Raw genomic sequence first — 22,480 nt, forward strand, 5'->3', positions numbered from 1 at the left:
GGAAAATTAAAAGAAGGTTTTGGAATGATGTGAAATACAATAAAAAAAAAAATTCAATTTTATTTATTTATTTATTTATCTAGAGTGCAAAACATTACTTTAAATAAAAAATAAAAATAAAAATAAAAAATAAGGAAAAGTTGGTTGGAAGTGTGCCAAAATGACATGTCACAATTGGAGTACCAATACTATACTGTAGCATGTCAAATTATAGTTTTGACAATGTTATAATGGCAATTATCATTGGAGATACTCTCACACCCATCTATTCAACTATACAAAAAAAAAAAATCAAATCATCCCGAACTCTAAAATTTCAAAATTATTTTTAAAATATACAACCAAAGAATTTTTCAAATTTTCTAAACTCTCTCCAAAAAAATTATTTTTGAAATAATTTTCTCACATTTTGTCTCACTTACTCACTGTTTCTCTTCAAAATTTTCCCTCTTAAATGAATTCAGCGAAAAAATTCGTGCTTTATTGTAATTTTCTCGACATAGTATTTTGTTTTGATTTCAATTCGTGTGATTTGGGTTTGTGTGTGTGTGTGTGTGTGTGTGTGTTTAAATTTGTTTCCTTTTGGAGATATCTGCAGTAGATTTTTTGCAAGTGTGGCAGTGAGGAATGACCATTTCAAGACGAAACGACACAGGAAATTTCATGTTCTTGGTGTGAAAGATCAAACATTTGACTGGTTTTCCTTAAATTGATGAAATTTCACACCAAGAACATAAACATGAAGGCCAAACATTGGACTAGTTTTCGTGATCTGAAATTGTAGATGTTCCCGGTAGTTCTTCTCCACGTGAGCGAATTCTGGAAACTCTTTGATTGCAACTACAATGGTTTGAGTAAGGGATTCCCTTTGCATTTCCGGTGTGACCGCAATAATAGATGTTAAACCTACTCCACTAAACCTAACCCACTCCACCTACCACCTACCACTACCACCTACTCCACTACATCTCTTATATAAGGAGCCCCTCACCATTTGTAATATATAATTGTAATATATAACATACATCAATCATAATACATACAATTTATTTTCTCTGTAATTCTCTCTCTATCAATTTATCTTACATGGTATCAGAGCAGGTTTAGAACCTACTATTTTCGCTTCCCCGGCGGCGGCAACATCACCTTAGCCGCCCGCCGGACCTCAACCTATTCCGCTTGAATTTTCTACACATACCTTGATCACTCTACATGTCCTTCCTCCTTCTGCTGCTGAATACTGGTTTGCAACTTTGCTCGGTCAGTTCAATTTACACAAGTTCCTATCCTGAGGTTGGAAAGGTGGGCAATCCGGAGGTCCAAGGTGGAGGGTCGATTGGCGGTGAGGTCCAACTCGGTCAGACTCGGTGGAAGCACGACTGAGTCAAGATCGTGTAGCTGGAAGCTTGTGAGATCGAGGACTGTAGCCGATGATGATTCATTGTCCTCGTCCACCATTGTTGCAAAGGTGTCTTCTAAGGCTTTTCAGCCATGAAGATTCGGAGGGTTGCATCAATCCATTCTCTCTCCGCCAGAACCTCTTCCACGACGCCGGATAACTCCTCGATCTTCACCGTTGCCGGTATCGATCCCAACCAAGGCGACATCGCCGGGTACCTCCCGGAGGAGCTCGGACTCCTCACAAACTCGCATTGTCATCATCATCTGTTTCTTCCTCTGCAACCCTCTCGTTGTCATCTTCAGACTCACTTGGACTTCCTTCACTGGATTTGTCCTGCCTTAACCTAGATGAAGGGCCCTGCTCCATCAATTGTCGTTGGCTCTCATCAACTACTGTATTCTCCAGATCAACTTTTTATGTCTCTAACTGCCGCAGCGTGTCGAGGAGGAGCCGGTACTTCTGTTTAAGCACCATAAGCCGATTCTGCAGAGCTGCGAACTCGTTTCTCATAATCTGCTCACTGTCCTGGATCGCTTCTTCCCTCACATGTTCTTCCAGTAATCGCTGCCTCAACTTTTCTGTTGACACAACAACGTTATCCACAGGAGCCATTAGTTCACTGTTCACTGTGGCACATGGCACACATGACATGCATCTTCACATACAGCTTGGGTAATGTGTACCTGTCAAAAGCACAAGCTTCTTGGATATCCCTAACAGCAGCTTGCTCAACAATGTTCCTCACAAGAAACCTCTTGATGGCTTTGTCCTTGGGACAGCATTTGCCGCAGTTGGAGCAGCGGATGAACTTGCCATGGCCACGGCCATACTTGTTGCGACCCCCGTTCCTTCGCTTGAAAGTCATCTTGATGAATAGCTTCTGATTCTCTGCAAAACCCTAGAGAGCGCAAGAGCCGTCGGCAGACCTATGCACATGGGCACACACTCAACACACTGCCCCATACACACATGACATCCCTCTCTCTTCATCATGTACCCCACTCTTTCTCTCTCTCTCTCTCATCTTTTCACACTTTCAATCCCACTTTAATCATATCCCTCATTTCTCTTAATTTATTCCACCCACGTATTTCACCATTTTCTTTTATTTTAATATATATATATATATTTTTTATTATAATATATTTCCCCTATCCCTACCATTTTTTTCCATTATCTTATTATTATTATTTTTTTTCCACCAAAAAAAAAAACAAAACAAAAAAAACAAAAAAAACACACCGCTGTTTTTCTTGTCCCCCATCCACAAATATTTTTATCTATTTTCTTTATCCATTGTTTTATTTTATTTTATTTTTATTATTACACCAAACAACAACACAAAATAACACCAACAACATTCCACCACCTTGTCATTTTATTCATATCAGGGAATCAACCCCGATCACAATTTTACACCAAAAAAAAAAAAAAAAAAAACAAAACAACCACATCCACAGGCAGGATTTTCTTCTCTACTGTGCCGCTAGTCTCTTCTTCTTGCCTCCGTCCTGAGCGGCCCTTGACGGTGCTGCCTCCGTGTTTCCTCGACCACCAAGCCAGTTGCCTCCTCCCTGCTCCTCCACTCCCGCATCTGGTGGACCTCCAAATCGGACCATCACGGTGGCCTTCCGCTTCAGCTCCTTGTTTTCCGCCTTTAGCACACTTATCTCTGCTCGCGCATCCTTATACATGCGCTGGAGCAGAGCCAGTTGGGCGTTTAACTGCTGCACCTCATTTGTCCTACTCTGCAGCCGGTGTGACAAGTTTGTGACCGCCGTCATGGTCTCCACACATGACTTCAAAGTATACTGATTGGCCTCAATATCAGTTTGCACCGCCATTTTTTGCTCCACCGACCGCATCGGAAAGCTCAACGGCGCAAAACCAGAGGCGCTTGGTTGCGGTTCACGGGCCACCGCATCAGTTATCTCTCTTGTTGACTCGTTGAGGTCGGGAAAGAGAGTGAGCAGACCACGGGAAGACAAGGCCATTTTCTGGGCAACAGAGTGTTACAGAATATTACAGAGTTTCTCTCTCAGACAATGAAGATTTTTTCAGAGGTTTTTTTTTTCGCAAGTTTTTTGTCTTCGCCTCTGCCTCAGCCTCAGCCTCCATCTTGGTTAAATAGCCAAGGCAGACACGCGCATCGCGCGCCACTTGACGCCAGACGACAAAATGTGCGCGCAAGCCAATGTGGTGACGCGTCTCGCCATCATGTCCGGCACACCTTTTTATGGATTGGGCACGCCTTTTGATGGCACGCTTTTTGAAAGATTGGGCACACCTTTTGAGGGCACGACTTTTGAGGGCTCGATATCTCTATCCATGTATATCTTTTGGGCAGCCTATCTACACACTCATACAGTGTCTTCTACACCGGTCAGCTTTATCAATCCCTTTGTTTCAACCTCAAATGGGTTTCTATCTTCACACCTATTTAAGTTTGAGGGGGGGTTATACACAGTATCATGTATAAGTCGCCCATGGCGCACTCCCTAAGTCGCCCCCTTGGTGCACCACCACAATCTTCTACATCGGTCCGACATGACCCCGTAAACTGTCCCGACATTGATTCCGGTCAGATTCTACAATGGTCCGGCATGACCCCGTAAACTGTCCCGACATTGATTCCGGACATTGATTCCGGTCAGCTTCTACAATGGTCCGGCATGACCCCGTAAACTGTCCCGACATTGATTCCGGTCAGCTGCTACAACGGTCCGACATGACCCCATAAACTGTCTTCTACACCGGTCTAACATGACCCCATAAAGTGTCTCCTACAACGGTCTGACACGACCATACCGTGTCTCCTATCCATTTTTTATTTATCAGTTTATTTTTCTGTTTTGTTACTCTCTCCAAACTCAAGTTGGTTTATGTCTAACCTCCTTGAGTTTGAGGGGGGCTGTTAAACCTACTCCACTAAACCTAACCCACTCCACCTACCACCTCTACTCCACTAAACCTAACACACTCCACCTACCACCTACTCCACTACATCTCCTATATAAGGAGCCCCTCACCATTTGTAATATATAGTTGTAATATATAACGTACATCAATCATAATACATACAATTTATTTTCTCTGTAATTCTCTCTCTATCAATTTATCTTACAATAAAAAATGCGGAAGTAAATACAGTCGATGTGACAGATATCCACGTAACGATTGGCAAAAGCCAAATAGAAACTCTTCTCTTGGCAGCCAATCCAGAAAGGAGCAAAAGGAATGTAGTCAAAGATGCAATGAATCCTATTCACTTTGCTTGGTTCTATTTTTTCAAAAATGTTTTTTAAAAAATTTTATTTTCTTTTCTTATTTTTCTTATTTTTTTTTATTTTTACTGAATTTTTTAAATATTTTAAGCATTTTTTTTTTTTACTTTTTAGACATACCTAACATAAATATATCTAAAAAGTAAAAAAAAAATTATGAAAAAAACCTTTTAAAAATTCACTAAATACCAAAAATATAAAAAAAAAAAAGAGAAAATTCAGTACATTTTTTATATTTTTATGTATTTATTAATTTTTTAAAATATTTTTTCACAAATTTTTTTCTTTTTAGATACGTAAAGTGCATCTAAAAAAGTAAAAAAAAAATGTTTAAAATTTTAAAAATATTTACTAAAAACAAAAACAAAAAAAATACGAAAATCAAAAAATTCAGTTTTCAAAAAACTCGAACCAAACAAACTGGTTGATTGTATTTGCATGAATGAAGTACTTGTATGATGATGATAATTGTAAGCCAGTATAGATTACCAACCTTTGTGTTCACTTGAATTATGTGGCCAAACACCGCCAGGAGGGTTTACCCCAGATTGGATTCCTAGTGTCGCGATAATTGTTGCTACTGCTAGTCCTTTCTCTTCGTCATCCACTCACCAATTTGGAAATCTTTGGCTCTTTTTGCATGAGCTTGTTGAAGGAGGTCTTCAATATTATAGTTATAGTCCAAATCTTCTTGATCACCAATTTTTTTTGCCAGAAGTATTACATCCATTGCTGTGTGCCTATTTGCGTTTCTTGCATTTACATCAATTTTACATCATACCATCTGAAACATTAGTATTTGTTTTAGGGTAAATTATAAATATACCCGCTGAGAATTGATTAAAATACGAATCGCTCTCTGTGGTTTTGAAAATTACATTTCACCTAAGGTTTCTAATTTCGTAACAAATTGTCCCTTTTATTAATAAATCATGAAGTCAATTAACAGTTTTTAATGATATTAAAAATATGTTTCAATTAATAATTTGGGTAATTTTATTATTGTATTAGAGAGCAATTATGAATTTCATTTTTTTAGTTAATTTTGTTAAATAAAAAATTATAACAAGGGAATATTTGTAATTTTTGAAATTACATGGAGCAATCTATACTTTAAGCAAATCTCAAGAGATGTATTTGTAATTTACTCTTATTTTTGCTATATGATAAATAAATAAAAAGTAGCGAAGAGAATAACTACCCGATAAATTTATGAGAAAATGTTTATTGAATTTTATTTTATTTTTATGAAAATTTTGTTGAGTTCTATTAACAGATGAATGCTTTTCAAAAAAGGAGAATTACACATCAGTGGAATTAGAAAAAATATTTACAAAAAAAATAATAAATATTATAAATATTAATAATTAAAATCATAAAATTTTCACTCTTTTACAAATATTTTTTCCTAAACCCACTGATGGGTAATTTTCCCTTTCAAAAACTCTCAACATTTATTAAGTGTTATGTGTGATTTCGAGAATATTATAGCCTTCTGGATCAATTCACCACATAAAACCTAAATAATAGTGGTTTGATCAGTTTTAAAATAATTGTGTTAAAAAAAAAAAAAAAAAAAATCAGTTTTAAAATAACAAACTTTTATTAAGTACTATGTGTGGTCTCGAAAGCAATGATGCTACAAAATCATTTAAAACGCATAATACCCAAATAATGGTAAACGGATCATTTTCACTAAAACATGTAACCTTAATTCAATATTATGTGTGGTTTCAAGAATGACAACAGTCTTGGATCAATTAAATTAAATGTTCAATGAGCTGCAAATTACCATCTCAATTCTTGATAAATTACAAGTAATTTTTTTTCTTCTTTGTTATAGTTAAGAATGATCTATGTCTTCACCATAAGATTTATGTTATCAAACAATTTTAAATCAATCTTCTGTATGGTTATAGATCATTTGCTTGTGGGTGTAAGGTTCCAAAATTTTTGGTTTCTTGTGTTTATATTTGTTTAATTAAATTTTCAATGACCTGCAAACGACCCTTGATCGTGATACTAAACTTTGTGAAATTGGCAATGTAACAATCATCTATCTTTGTCACCAATGCATCTAAGTTTGCTAAGGATTTTAAATCAATCTTCTGGCTTGTAAGCTCGTGTGCTACATGTTCAGGGAAACTAATTTATTCTAGAATATTTCAGTTTCTCTGTAATTATTTATCTTGTAAATTAGTTATACATGGTGATATTTATCAGCTAGAAAAACTTGTTTATTCATAAGCTGCATTAGTCTAAATGGGAAAATTTTATCAATGGTATGATTAGTATGTTCCATTCAAGGTGGTTCTGATAAAGAACGCTTGTTGTTTCCTTTGACCAGTTTTGCCCTCTTGATAGCTTGCTTATGTTGTTTGTCAAACATATAACCATAGTTATGACTCTTTCAAGAAGGCTAGATCCTCTCCTGTTCTAAGCCACCCCTCAATCATATGAGAGATCTCCTTTTTATTTTGATCATGCAGTGAAAATGAGATAAGAAGATCTATTCAAGCCACCTTTCAATCATATGAGAGATCTTCTTTTTATCTTGATCATGTAGTGAAAATGAGATAAGAAGATCTATTCAAGCCACCTTTTTATCACATGATAGATCTTTTTGGCCTAATTATGGAGTGGAGGGGATGGAGAGATTCAAACGGAGGATCCCCTATGTTGAAGATTGGCTAAAGATTCAGCCGCGAACACAGCAACACAGCTTGTCAACTAGCCATGCAAGGCCAGCCATGTGATCTTGCCAACTAGCAATATAACTTGCCAACCTACAAAGTCACAAAGGTGATTCTCCATGTGCTACGGCATGTTGCCAACCAACATGGATGGCCACCGAAAGGAGAAGAAGTGATCTGGCCATGTGATGGAACAGCCTCTCCACCTCCATCTGTAATATGTATAAATGGAGAGGGTGAAAGCAGAGGGTGATGAAAGAGAGTGAACAATTATCAAAGTGTGTTTCCATTGTAATTCTTCCATTTCTCTCCATATAGTGAAATCCGCTGCCCGTGGACGTAGGCGATTTGCCGAACCATGTTAAAACTCTTGTGTTATTGCTTGTTTGTGTTTCCTGATGTGCCCTTGATCCCTAACAATTGGTATCAGAGCTAGGGTGGTGAAAAATCGAATTTTTTCCGGAAGTGCCCAAATTTCGAAGTGACTGAAATCCACTTTCGAGCATACCAGGAGGAATCTCTAGAGGAGAGGAGTCCGAAACTGCAAACAAAAGTCCAAAAAGACCATCCACACGCCCTCACGCGCCAATAGAAGACCGCGTGTTACCCCCACGCACACCACGCGCCCCACACGCCGGCGAGAGGAAGAAGGCGAGTGAAGCGCACGTAGTTCTGACATCAGGCTAACGTCATCCTGAGCTGAGCCGATCCGTCAAGCCAAACAGGAGCCATTGACTGCCGCTGACCAAGCCGCGCCAGAGTCAAGTCACCAAGCCGCATGCGCGAGCCGTTGACCAGTTTGGAGCCGCGTTGACCAGCGAGTCAAAGTTGCGCCGCTGAGCTGCGCCGTGCCAGAAGTCGCGCCGTTGACCGCGCCAATTGACCAGCCATGCCAGAGTAATTATCCGGTACATCTCAGGCGCACCAGATTCTGCAGATCTGAACCGTCCAAACTGTTTTGGCTTGATCTGAGTCATTCGGAGTCCGTTTCTGACGATCCAATAGTACTTTCCAAATATTTTGGAGTATTCCGGACACATCCGTAGGGTCAGTTTTTTTGAATCGGAGTTTCTAAAAAAAAAACAGTCTAAATAGCAAAATCTACAGAGAGGAGATTAGCCGAGTCTACAAGCAGCCTCGCGGCTACAAACAACTCTAGGTATTGGACCCCGGTGTCCCATACTAAGTTTGAGGTAGAAAATTTTGATGGAAGTAGTAACTTTGGCATGTAGAGATGCGAAGTTAAAGATATGCTTGTCCAGATGAACCTGCACTTCACTCTAGAAGACAAACTAGATGACCTGGACGGGATAGAATGGGAGAAAATGAATCTCCTGGCCTGCAGTTCCATCTGACTTTGCCTCGCAAAATAGGAAAAGTATGCCTTCACAGATTATGATATTGCGAAGGAGCTTTGGAAGGCCCTAGAAGATAAGTTCATGACAAAGAGCATTGAGAACCGGCTCTACTTGAAGAAGAGGTTGTTTCGTTTCGACTATAAGAAAGGTATTTCGATGAACGAACACCTAAACAATTTCAACAAAATTCTTACCGACTTACAAAACTTGGATGATCACATTGGTGATGAAGATAAAGCACTGTTACTGTTGAATTCCTTGCTTGACACATATGATCATCTCACCACCATTTTACTGTACGGTAAAGAAAAGATCAAGTATGTTGATGTTGCAAACGCCTTGGTAAATAATAAGTTCAAAAGAAAAGATAAATCTGTAAACAGGGACTCAACATCCGAGGCATTGACAGTCAGAGGTAGGACAAATAACAGAAGATATACAGGGCGAGGAAAGTCTCGCTTAAAATCTAGAGGGAAATCATCAGATAGAAGACGTCTTGCAAAAGACGAGTGTGCTGCTTGTTGCCAGAAGGGGCATTGGACAAAAGATTGTCCCAATAAAGACAAGAAAGAAGAAAAGGTGAACGTTGCACGAGATGGAGATAATGGTGAAGGATCAGCCTTCACAGTTTCATCATATGGCCAGTCTGATGAATGGATTCTAGATTCCGGATATTCCTACCACATGTGTCCTAACAAGCAGTGGTTCTCGAGCTTACGAGAGTTCGATGGAGGAGTTATACTGATGGGCAACGACCAAGCTTCCCAGACAAAGGGAATTGGAACAATTCGACTGAAGATACATGATGGAACAATCAGAATTCTTGAAGATGTTCGGTATGTACCAGATTTGACAAAGAATCTCATAGCAGTGGGAGTTTTAGACTCCAAATGTCACAGAGTAACTGTGGAAGGTGGAGTCCTCAAAGTTGTTCGAGGAGCATTTTTTGTAATGAAGGGTACTCGAAAGGGAAATTTATATTTCCTAGACGGCTCTACAGTCACAGGGAGAGTGGCTGTCTCTACCAGCTCAGAAGATGATGTATCAGACACTTCCAGACTTTGGCACATGCACCTAGGGCATGTCGGTGAGAAGGCTTTACAAAGGTTGGTAAAGCAAGGCCTGTTGAAAGGCGCCAAAACAGGGAAGCTTGAGTTCTGCGAGCATTGTGTACTGGGCAAGCAAACAAGAATCAAGTTTGGTACTGCTATTCATCGTACTAAAAGGATTTTAAACTATGTTCATACCAATGTATGGGGTCCTTCCAAGAATGCTTCATTGGGAGGTAAACACTACTTTGTGTCGTTCATTGATGATTTCTCAAGAAGAGTTTGGGTTTACACAATGAAGCATAAAGATGAAGTATTAGAAATCTTTCTTATGTGAAATAAAATGATTAAGACCCAAACAGGCAGAAAGATCAAGAAGCTCAGATCTGACAATGGCTGGGAATACACATCAGATCCATTCTTTAAGGTTTGCCAGAATGAAGGGATAATGAGACATTTCACAGTTCCTGGAACACTACAGTAAAATGGAGTTGCAGAACGCATGAACCGCACTTTGGTAGAGAAAGTCCGGTGTATGTTGTCACATTCTGGATTGAGCAAGGCATTTTGGGGCGAGGCATTGAACTATGCTCGTCATCTTGTTAACTGACTACCTACTGCAGCACTTGATGGCAAGACTCCTATGGAGGTATGGTCAGGAGTGCCAGCTACTGAATATGATCAGCAACGTATCTTCGGATGTCCAGCCTATTTTCATGTTACAGAATCTAAGTTAGGTCCTAGAGCCAAGAAAGCTGTCTTCTTAGCCTTTAGTGACCGTGTCAAGGGATACAGACTCTGGTGCCCTGAATCAAAGAAAGTTGTCACTAGAAGAGACATTACCTTTGATGAGTCTACAATGCTGAAGCAACCAAATCCTCAAGAAAATGATGAAGCATTGAAGAAGTCAGTGCAGGTGGAGTTTGAGACTCCAGCAAAGACTATTAAGCCAATCAACCATCCTGAAGAAATCTCAGTGGATAGCTCTGAAGAGAGTTCAGATGAAAATGAAAATCCAGAGGCCCCACAACAATCAGAACCCATTGCAATCAGGAAATGAAAAAGGGTTACTAAGCAACCCGATTGGATGACCGATATGGTAGCCTATGCACTTCCAATCATTGAAGACAATGTTCCTTGTACTTTCACAGAAGCCATGCAGAATGCAGAAAATGTTAATTGGAAGAAGGCTATGGATGAAGAGATTGGGTCACTTCACAAGAACCAGACTTGGGAGTTGGTACAACTTCCAAAGGAAAAGAAAGCAATTGGATGCAAGTGGGTTTACACTAAGAAGGAAGGCATCCCAGGCAAAGACAACATCAGATTCAAAGCTAGATTGGTAGCTAAAGGCTATACTCAAAAGGAAAGAATAGACTACAATGAGGTATTCTCATCTGTTGTGAAGCATACGTCTATTTGTATCTTGCTAGCTCTGGTTGCACAATTTGATTTCGAGCTCGCCCAACTCGATATCAAAACTGCCTTTTTACATGGAGATCTTGAAGAGAAGATATACATATCCCAGCCAGATGGTTTCAAAGTTGCTGGAAAAGAGAATTGGGCCTATAAGCTGAACAAATCGTTGTACGGATTGAAGCAATCCCCGAGACAGTGGTACAAAAGATTTGATTGGTTCATGATAGAGAAAGAATACACAAAAAGTCAATTTGATCATTGTGTATATTTCCGTAAGCTTTCAGATGGGTCCTTCATCTATTTGCTCTTATATGTAGATGATATGTTAATTGCATCAAAGAGCAATGAGGAGATTGACAAACTCAAGGTACAATTAGCAAGAGAGTTTGAAATGAAGGATTTGGGAGAAGCAAAGAAAATTCTTGGCATGGAGATCAAGAGAGACAGGAAGAAGGGCACGGTTCATCTGACACAAACTCAATATTTAAAAAGGGTGTTAGATAGATTTGGCATAAATGGGAAAACAAAAGCTGTGAGTACACCATTGGCCCCTCATTTCAAGCTCAGTGCTTCGATGTCTCCACACACAGAAGAAGAACGGAAGCATATGGCACAAGTTCCATATGCAAATGCAGTTGGTGCATTAATGTATGCTATGATTTGTACAAGGCCTGACATCTCACATGCTGTAAGTATGGTAAGCAGGTATATGCATGATCCAGGAAAAGATCACTGGCAGGCAGTGAAATGGATCCTAAGGTACATACATGGCACGGTTAATCTGGGATTGAAGTTCAAGAGAGATAACCGACTTGGGTAGAATTTGGTTAGATATGTGGACTCAGATTATACTGGTGACTTGGACAAATGCCGATCAATAACAGGGTATTTATTTACGCTTGCTAAAGGGCCGGTGAGTTGAAGGTCAACGCTTCAGTCAACGGTGGCTTTATCTACTACAGAGGCAGAGTACATGGCAGTGACGGAAGCCTTTAAGGAAGCTATTTGGCTACACGGGTTGATTGAGGACTTGGGTATTGTTCAAAAGCACGTTGAGATGTACTGTGACAGTCAGAGTGCCATTTGTTTGGCAAAGAACCAGGTTCATCATTCCTGCACCAAGCACATTGATGTCTGTTTCCATTTCATCCGAGAAATTGTGAATGAAGGGGATATTCTGCTTCAAAAGATTAGTACTACAGATAATCCGGCCGATATGCTCACAAAAGTGGTTTCTGGGATCAAGTTTCAACATTGTTTGGACTTGGTCAACATCTCTCGGAACTAAGCACCTTCGGGTGCAAGGCAGTGTTGATCGATCACTATGTTGGATAAGAGAATCCTCGCCAATGTGGAGATTTGTTGAAGATTGGCTAAAGATTCAGCCGCGAACACAGCAACACAGCTTGTCAACTAGCCATGCAAGGCTAGCCATGTGATCCTGCCAACTAGCAACACAACTTGCCAACCTACAAAGTCACAAAGGTGATTCTCCATGTGCTACAGCATGTTGCCAACCAACATGGACGGCCACCGAAGGAGAAGAAGTGATCTGGCCATGTGATGGAACAGCCTCTCCACCTCCATCTGTAATGTGTATAAATGGAGAGGGTAAGAGCTGAGGGTGGTGAGAGAGAGTGAACAACTATCAGAGTGTGTTTCCATTGTAATTCTTCCATTTCTCTCCATATAGTGAAATCCGCTGCCCGTGGACGTAGGCGGTTTGCCGAACCACGTTAAAACTCTTGTGTTATTGCTTGTTTGTGTTTCCTGGTGTGCCCTCGATCCCTAACACCCTACCCACTTTTGAAGTGCATGAAATTCATACACAATGCTAAGATGTTAGTATAAAATTTAACTCATTTGATATAGTTAAGTGTGCTAGGTTTTTAAGAAAATTTTAGAAACAACTAACTTTCAAAAAAATATGAAAAAGTCATTTTTAAATTTTTGACAAATGATTTTGCACAAAAATGAAAACAAGAAGTGCTCTCAAAACTGTCCCTAGGTTTTGTTTATTCTTTGCTTTTGAAAACACGAAAAACACATGCTTGTTCCTCTGTCTCTCATTTTTCGACTTTGCCATCAAGAAAAACAAAAACCAATCCATTCATGGCCTCTCTCTCTCTCTCTCTTGCTTTGTCCTGTTTCTTCTTCTTCACTGAGTTTTCCTCCGGTCTGTCTGTGTCTTTATTTCGGCCGCTTGGCATGAAACCAACTACAAGAAGCCCCAATTCAATAATGCTCTGTTCTTCCCCTTTATACATCTTCCATCACTGTCATTTAACTACAGAAGAAACCAAGAAATATGGTCAAGATCGGATGGTTTGAAATGCGCCATGGTATTCTATGGACCGCGATGCACGATGTTGTTGGGAGCCCACCATATATGTTCCTGTTCCTGGGTGGAACAGTCATTTACTGCTGAGGATCAGTGAGAAAGTGATAGAACACTAACATGTTTGATCTCTGTAAGAGGGGCTAATTTGAGCCCACTAAATTATTTAGGCCCAATAGCCCAAGATTAGTGGGCCAGAATTTATCGCAAGTCCAAGAATCGGTGGGCCCAGATTTATCGCCATCAAACGGATTGAATCGCTGTAAGCCTCGAAAGGGTTCGGGTCCACGAACCTAGAGACTTACTCGGGCCCGGACTCGAAAGGGTATTAAGCAAGCCTAGAGATCCGAGGCACTCGGACTCGAAAGGATTCGGATCCACGAATCTAGAGATCTGAAGTACTTGGCTTCGAACGGATTCAGACGCAATCTAGAAGTCGCTCCGTTAATGAGTCCCAGAACACTTGCGGGCTCGGAGCTTTCCGGGATCTACGCACCAGAACCATGGGCGTAATGGAGTTCGAACAAAGGACCCGATCCCGAGGACGGTGAGTGGAGATAAATTCACTCTTCGGTTAAACTAGCCTATACCCGGGTCGAGGTGGCACGACCCCGGGGGGTCCATGAGACTCGGCAATATTTTGCGGCAGGACGTCCTCTGGGACTACCCCTGACCCTTTGGGATGATTGGGGATCATTGGTTAGGTGTGGCTAAGAAGAAGGGTTCGCCGAGGGAGTGATCTCCTCTTCGGGGTTTTCTCATCCTCGGAGAAGTCACCTCCTCGGAGAGGTCACCTCCTCGGACAAGGTGGTTAGAGAGAATATCCCCCATGTGCCTTGCACATGGGCTCCATCCTACATCATGAGGTGCCTATAAATAGCACCCACCCATAGCTTTACAAGGGATGGATTTTGGAGATTTTTAACTCTTGGGAAAGAACTAATTTCCCTTCTCCATTATCGACCTTGAGAGTGAAAGTGGGAGATCAATGGGAGAGCCTTGCCATTATTCTATTCTCTAGCCATTTTGCCTTCTTCTTCACCCAATCTCTTATCTCCATCATCTCCTTTGTTGTCGTGTTCCTAAGTTGAGATTATTGAAGAATCTAAGCCTCTCATCATATTCTAGAGAATTCGAAATTGTTCTTCAAGGATTTTCGAAGATCTTCGAATTTTCCAACTCCTTTCTTGAACCCTCTCCTACAATCTCCATTCTGTTCAAAATTCAAATATCTATCGCATCCTATGTTGATCATTGTGAGATGCTGTAGAAAGCAGGGTCGATACAGAATAGTGGATGCTAGGGTCGTTAACAAACACTTCCCTTCTGTCATTCGTTCTGTTTTTCATTTTTTTTAAGAAACTGAAAACAAAAACTTAAGGGGTTGTTTAGGAAGTGTCACATTAGCATACTTTTTACTTTTTATGTAAAATATGTGTTGAGTTTGAAGCGATATGATAGAAAAGTAATGTGATCCAAGTAAAATAATTGTGACCTAAATAGAATAATATGTTATTTTAACACATGCCAAACAAGCACTTACCAAACATTTTCTTTGTTTTTCTTTTCAAACACATTGTAAGAACTAATAAGAGATCAATCAAAATAGGGACATATATTAAGGTAATTTTATATGATAATACACATACTTATGATAAATATATATGGTAATTTTATATGGCAATTTTCTTAGTCGATATATTTTTTTCATTTTGATGTCCAACTTATCATAAATATTTTTTATATCACAAAAAAAAAAAAAAATGTTGAGCACAAAGTCATGCCACGCTTTAGTAAATAGAGACATATAATACTGTTTTTTTTTTTTTTTTTTTTTTTGTAAGTTATGCATATAAGATAATATGTTTAATTGTATGATCAACTAGGTTGATAACATTGATTTATAAATCTTGCAGCTGAAGACATGGAATTATTATTTAAAAAATAAAATAAAAAATACAATAGAATGAAACTTATGCATGGATAAAACATTGAAGCCTCAATGAAATGCACACCAAGAACATGAAAGATCAAACATTTGACTGGTCTTCCTTAAATTGATGAAATTTCACACCAAGAACATAAACATGAAGATGAAACATTGGACTGGTTTTCGTGATCGGAAATTGTAGATGTTCCCGGTAGTTCTTCTCCGTGAATTCTGGAAACTACTCTAACTGCCTCATCTTTCTTACGCTTCTCTTGAAAAGCATTCACTATCAATCGGTATGTGTGCACTAGGAGAAGAAGTGCCATAACAATACACCACACTATGGTTGCAACTACAATGGTTTGACTAAGGGATTTCCTTTGCATTTCGGGTGTGACCGCAATAATAGAAAATGCGTAAGTAAATACAGTCGATGTGATAGATATCCACATAAGGATTACCAAAAGCCAAATAAAAATTCTTCTCTTTGCTGCAAATCTAGAAACGAGCAAAAGGAATATACTCAAAGATGCAACGAATCCCATTGTGTTCGCACGCAATTACTTGTATGATGATGGATGATTGTAAGCCAGTATAGATTGCCCAGCTCTGTGTTCACTTGAATTATCTTGCCAAACACCGCCAGGAGGGTTTACCCCAGATTGGATTCCTAGTGTCGCGACAAATGTTGCCACTGCCATTAATAAGTCCCTTCCCTTCGTCGTCCACTTACCAATTTGGAAATCTGGGGCTCTTTTTGCATGAGCTTGTTGAAGGAGGTCTTCAGTATTGCAGTTATGGTCCAAATCACCATTTTTTTTTTGCTAGAAGTACTACATCCATTGCTGTGTGGTTATTCGCGTTTCTTGCATTTTCATCAATTATGCAATTGTCAAGCACACATCTTGCCATCTGAAACATTTGTATTTGTTTTTACTATATGATCATTGATAAATAAATAAAAAGTAGCGAAGAGAATAACTACCCGATAAATTTATGAGAAAATATTTATTAAATTTTATTTTATTTTTATGAAAATTTTGTTGAGTTCTATTAATAGATGAGTCAACTTGTGTCATCGTAGCGTTAAAGCCCTATAGAGGTGTAAAATCGACTCAATCCAAGATCACTTGGACTCCCGCTAAAAACTGAGTCAAATTGTGGTTGTCCAGTTCTAAAAAATCTAAGCCCAAGCCTAAGCCCAGGGGTAATTAGGCTTTGGGCTGGACATTACTTTTTTTGTTATTTTTCACCAAAATAGCTTGCAGGTGACATTGGGCGAATTGGATTTTGGGCCAGGCCTAGAAATGCTTGGCCTAGGTCCAAGGTTCTCAGGTCGGCCTAGCCTTGGGGCCTAGTCAGGCCAGGCTGACTTAGGCTTGGGTGGGCTTTAGATGGGTTTCGGGCCTGCAGGCCAATTTTATATTCCAAAGTCCTATGCTTATATGAGTAATTATTTAAAAGTCTATGTTTATATGTGCTTTCATCATTAAATGAAAACAATATAAAGAAACCAAAATTTTGAAAGTAATGTTAGAGAATGAATTAGCTGTATAGAATATTTGGGTAATTCATTTGGGTCCTGAGTTACTAATTAAGAGAAAAAAGCTTAGTTATAGTTATACCTGTAACTGTTTATTCAACGTAGCAAGATGTAATATGTTGTTGCCACACCTATCTTTGGCATTGACAAAATCACGACTTGTAATCACCTTTAGCAATACTTCCAGAGCTTCTTGTTGATTGTGGTTGACAGATAAGTGTAAGATAGTTTCATCACGATCTAGCGTGACTCGAACAGCTTGTGGACACACTCGAACCAATACTTGCAATACATTGACTTGTCCCTTTATTGCTGCAATGGAGAGGATTTCTACCATCTCGATCACGAACTAGACACAAGTTAGGGTTGATATTTATCAATGCTTCGACAATTTCAATGTACCCTTTTGCTGATGCTAAATGCAGAGCTGATTGATGTTGTGAATTTAAAGCTTCAGCAAGTTCTACATTGCGATCCAAAAGTAGTTTCGCAAGCTGTGTCAAAGACAAAAAGAATAACTTAAAAAAGCTAATTAATATATCAATCATGTATAATGTATATTGTTTTTTTTTTAGCTCATTTTTCAAACCCAACCAAAAAACTAAATTTATATTCTTTTCTTTTCTTTTTCTTCAACTTTAAATATAAACCGAAGATCAACATATAACATTAATAACTTTTCAACAAAATTAATTAAAATACCCTGAATAAGTACATACCGTGAATTTGTTATTGAAGACGGCGACATGTAATAAGGTGTTACCATTACTATCGGTGGCATTGATAAGGTCATAACATTCAACATTCTCCACAAGCAGGATGAGAGAGAGTCTCTTCCTGGTTGTATTTGACTGCAATATGAAGAGGGTTTCTACCATCTTGATCACGAGATAGGCACATTTCAGGCTTGGCTTGTATCAATGCCTTTACAATCTCAACATACCTTTAGCCGATGCCAAATGAAGAGCTGAACGATGTTCTGAATCAAAAACGCCGGCAAGTTCTGAATTTGAATTAAGCAGTTGTTGCACAAATTGTGTGTGCCCGCGTGATGCAGCCACATGTAGAGGACTCCAATTGAAAGATCCCTCCACAATTTTATCCAAAATTTTTCCATCTCCAATTATTTCATGAAGTGATTCAACATTCCCTCTTCTTGCTTCCTCACCAAGCCTCTGCTCCATTCTCTCTCTCACACTCTCTCTGTCTTCTGTCTGAATCGATGGATACATATGCTTGTTGGTAAGTAACTTCAATTATATATAAACACACAAATACACTTATGTGATAAGTAACAATAAAATTTTAATATGCACAATGGGTCTCATTTGTGAATTGGTTATTTTAGCCTTTGTTTGGAAAGAGTTAAAATAGTTTGGCTTTTTTATTTTTTTGACTATTTGAGCCTCACTATTTTAGCTTCATTGGTTTTTATTTTTGGTTTTTTTAACTTTTATGAGAGAAAAAGTGTAATAATTATGGTTTTGACATGTAGCCAATTTTGTTTTTTTGTGCTTTTTTAGCCAAAAAACTAAAACCAAAACCAAACATAGCTTTTAGTTGGTTTTATGATTTTTTTTATAAAAAAAAATATATGAATAAATAAAAAAAATTATATGACAACTTACAACAACTTTTTAACTAAAGAAAAATGATTCAGACCCCCTTTTCCCCACCCCCTTGACCTCCTCTCTTTCTAATTGACCAATTTTTCTTTTTTTTCCTTCTCCTCCAATCACCAGCCGCCACGTCTGGGGGTGATGGGAGTGGTAATTAGAGGGGTCTCCATCACTCCCCTTAACTAAAATCTTAAAGGAAAATGTTTGGTAGCTCAAAATTTTGTGGCTCAAATGGCTCAAATCTGTCAAAACGACGTCGTTTTACACTCAAAATCTGTCAAAACGACGTCGTTTTGACAGACTTGAGCCATTTGAGCTACAAAATTTTGAGCTACCTAGCATTGTCGAATCTTAAATCCTCAAACTAAACCTTGTTTTTCAAAATTGAAATGCTTTCAGATATCAATCTACATTTATGTAGGTACATGAAATTATTGGTTGACTACATCTTCTGGCAAGTTGTCGTTATCAAGCAAATGTGAACGAATTTTGAAGTATTAAAATGTTGTCAATTAAAAAAATATTGAAGAGTTATATAGGTTAAGTATGATGATATATAAAAAAAAATTTCTTATTTTACAAATTATCATACTAAAATAATGTAATTTCTTGATATCTTTTCATTTCATTTCATAAATTCATTATTTTTCACTATTATGATTCATAATATTTTGTCACATTATTTTAGATTAATTTTTTTTAATATAATTCATTATGTCAATTGAACTTTTTTTTTCATTCTTATAATTCTCTTGTTTCTTTTAAAACTTTTAATACTCAAAATAAATCTGTGTCTAATATTCAAATAAATCTAAACCATCAATATTATTAAAACTGCCATATCTAAAATTTAAAAAAAAAAAAAAATCGAGGTTAAGATCTTGTTTTTCTTTTGAATTAGTATCGTATTTTAATTTTAATTTTTTTAAAATTTCATAGAAACTAAAAATATCTTATACAACTCCAAAATTTTCAAATCTATTGTTAATGCAACACAATCTTTGGCTGTGTTTAGTGGAGTTCTTGAAACGCAATTGCGTACAGTTCTTTGAGTGTCGTGTTCGGTTAATGATTTTAAAAATTGATTTTATACTCACTTTTGAAAATATGTCTACCTGATCATCCTTCCAGACGTTCGGCCGGTTGATCGGCAAATTTTTTTTTTTTTTTGCACTTATTATTTTTATATTTTAAGTAAAACATATTTTTGGAATTTGTTTTAAATTTTTTATAAATTTTGAATAAAATTTTAGATTGTGCGTTTGATTATGAGTTATAAATTTTTTAATCAAATATTATATGTCACATCACTCAATTCAAAACTCATAATCAAACAAATTTTTCACACTCAAATCATAATTTCAAAACTCACAAATTTAAAATACAATTCTATTCTTAAATTATAATTTTAAAATACTATCAAACACAACGTTGTATTTTATTTAGATGGTTCGAATACATGGGCCTCTGTATTGGTTGATCCAATATATATATATATATATATAATAAAAAAATAAAAGAAAAAAAAAACTCATAATGGTTCTCTTTTTGTTAGTGTAACCATGTGTGACTCGAGTTATTTTGGGTATGTTTGGTTTAGTTTTAAAAAAAAGTAGTTTTTAAAAATTATTTTAGAGAAAGAGTTTAAAGTTGTATTTGGTAGAGCTTTCTAATTATAATTTGATAGTAGGAGTTGTATTTTAAGTTTGTGAGTTTTGAAATTATGATTTGAGTGTGGAAAATTTATTTGGTGAAAGAGTTTTGAAAAAAATTTTGAATTGAGTGAGAAATTTTTGATGTGACATTTAATATTTGATACAAAAACTTACAGTTCATAACAAAACATACAATTTAAAATTCTATTTTAACACAAAAAAAAATTAAAAATTCAGAAAAAAAAATTTCGAATATATAAAAATTAAAACATTTCAATTGCAAAAAAAAATTGTACTGTTCCAGTCAATCGGCCGGACAACTGGTGGGACGACCGGTTAAGCCAAATTTTTTTTAAAAAAAAAATTGAAAATCAGGCCTCACACACAGAATTTTTTTGTAAAGTTGTGAAAAATTAGTTCAAAAGCTTTATCCAAACATCATATTGGAACGTGGGGTAGAATCAATGTTTGGAAATCGTTCCAAACACAGAATTTTTTTTTGATTTGTTTGATTGTGTATTTTGAAAATAGTTTTAGAGTTTTGGAGTTTAGTATGATTTGATATTTTGTTATAATTGAGTAGATATGTGTGAGAGAAAAAGTGATAGAAAAGAAGAGATAAAAGAGAAAAAGTGACTGATTGATAGGTAAAAGAGAGAGAGTAATTTTGAAAATTATTTTGAAAAATTTACAAATCAAACAAATTTTTTAAAAAAAATTTCCCAAAGTCACTTTAGAAATACAAACTAAACATCCCCTTTATGTTTGAGCCTACGAACATAACACACTTGTTGAATCTTGTTAACTCAAAAATCTTTATTCAGAGTCAGTACTAAGATTTTCATTTCATAGAAGATTATTTTCCGTTAAAAAAAAAAAAAAAAAAAAAAATAGAAGATTATTTATTATATACTAGAGACTTAAAATTTTAAGAGTTTTTAAATTGTAAGTCTAACTCGCTTAATTCATGAGCTGACCAGAATCAAAAATAAACCCAAGTTACCTGTCGCAATTCTTCACCAGTCGCGTAGTCTGGAAAGGAGAGAGACGACAACGACGACGACACGGGCATGTAGACACACTGATCACAAGAACCACTAACTATTCACTTGCCTCTATTTCAATTAACAAGTCAAATCTACAAAAGGTAAAACATATATATATATATATATATATGTGTGTGTGTTTGTGTATATATATATCATGTATGTATGGTATTGAAGCAAGAGAAGAGTCTAGAATCAAAAGATTTCTGAAATGAAGTAAAATTTCAACTCAAACGCATATGGATGGTTTGTTTGTATAGAAGCTAAATCGAGAGATTGAATCGATTTATAAGAAATCGAAACACCCAAAATCAAAGCTCTGCTCTGGTCACTGGGGGATTGGCCCAAAAAACAAACTGTTTTTTTTTTTTTTTTTTTTTTTGAGTCTTCGGCCAGTGGGGGCGCGCCACGTCACTGGGGGCGCGACCCCCACTGGGGGTATGCAGCGGGGCTGTTTCTGAAACGCGGTGGGTGAGAAAGAGACCACGAAATCACACGAAACCAGGAACGGCCCTCAGTTATTAAAGCGAATTTTTTAAATTCCGCCTTTTATATATTATTATTTTTTAAAAAAATTGTTTGGATAAAATAAAGGAAAAATTGGTCTAGGGTCTCTATCTCACTTTTCATAATAGAAGAGATTCACAAAATTATTTTTTCATGTCTAAAATCCCTAAACATATATCAGATAAATTTGACTATTTGTCTCTCTCTCTCTCTTCTCCTCTCACCCACTAGTCTTCGAGATCCAAGGCATTCAAATCAGTTACTCTGCTCCTCCACCCTCCTCTACGACTTCTTCCTCAACACCTTCTCCCCCAACTCCTCCTTCTGCTCCGCCACCGTCGCAGACCTTCGCGCCGCCTGGATCCGCCACTCTGCCTGCCTCTCCTTCTCCCACTGCCTCCTCAACTACAAAGGCTTCCTCGACCTGTGTTTGTTATGAATAACCGACTGCTTTTGCTAGTGGGTTGGTGTGCTTGCGGGTGAGGGTAGTCTGGACGTGAGCTGCAGCTCCTGCGGGTTTGTTACGTAAGAAGGAGCTCTACATCTGTGTAGAGGATGACTTCAGGGTTGTGGGTCTTTTTAAGCTCCAGTCTTGTGTTGTTTTCAGACGATATTTAGAATGTGAAGTAGTTTCTCT

The 22,480-nt window shown here is 37.6% G+C and overlaps 1 long non-coding RNA gene across 1 annotated transcript; it reads right to left on the reverse strand.

Moving 5' to 3' along the window:
* Window positions 1–15,566: 15,566 nt before the first annotated feature.
* On the reverse strand, window positions 15,567–18,266 carry LOC114269505 (uncharacterized). Its single transcript, XR_014362984.1, has 3 exons — window positions 17,736–18,266; window positions 17,099–17,510; window positions 15,567–16,385 (listed from the first exon to the last, which is right to left on the reverse strand). It is a non-coding gene; the product is annotated as an uncharacterized LOC114269505 (long non-coding RNA).
* Between the last annotated feature and the right edge of the window lie 4,214 nt (window positions 18,267–22,480).

This window comes from Camellia sinensis, chromosome 3 (assembly GCF_055761805.1).
Source record: "Camellia sinensis isolate YWXY chromosome 3, ASM5576180v1, whole genome shotgun sequence".
Lineage (NCBI taxonomy): Eukaryota > Viridiplantae > Streptophyta > Magnoliopsida > Ericales > Theaceae > Camellia > Camellia sinensis.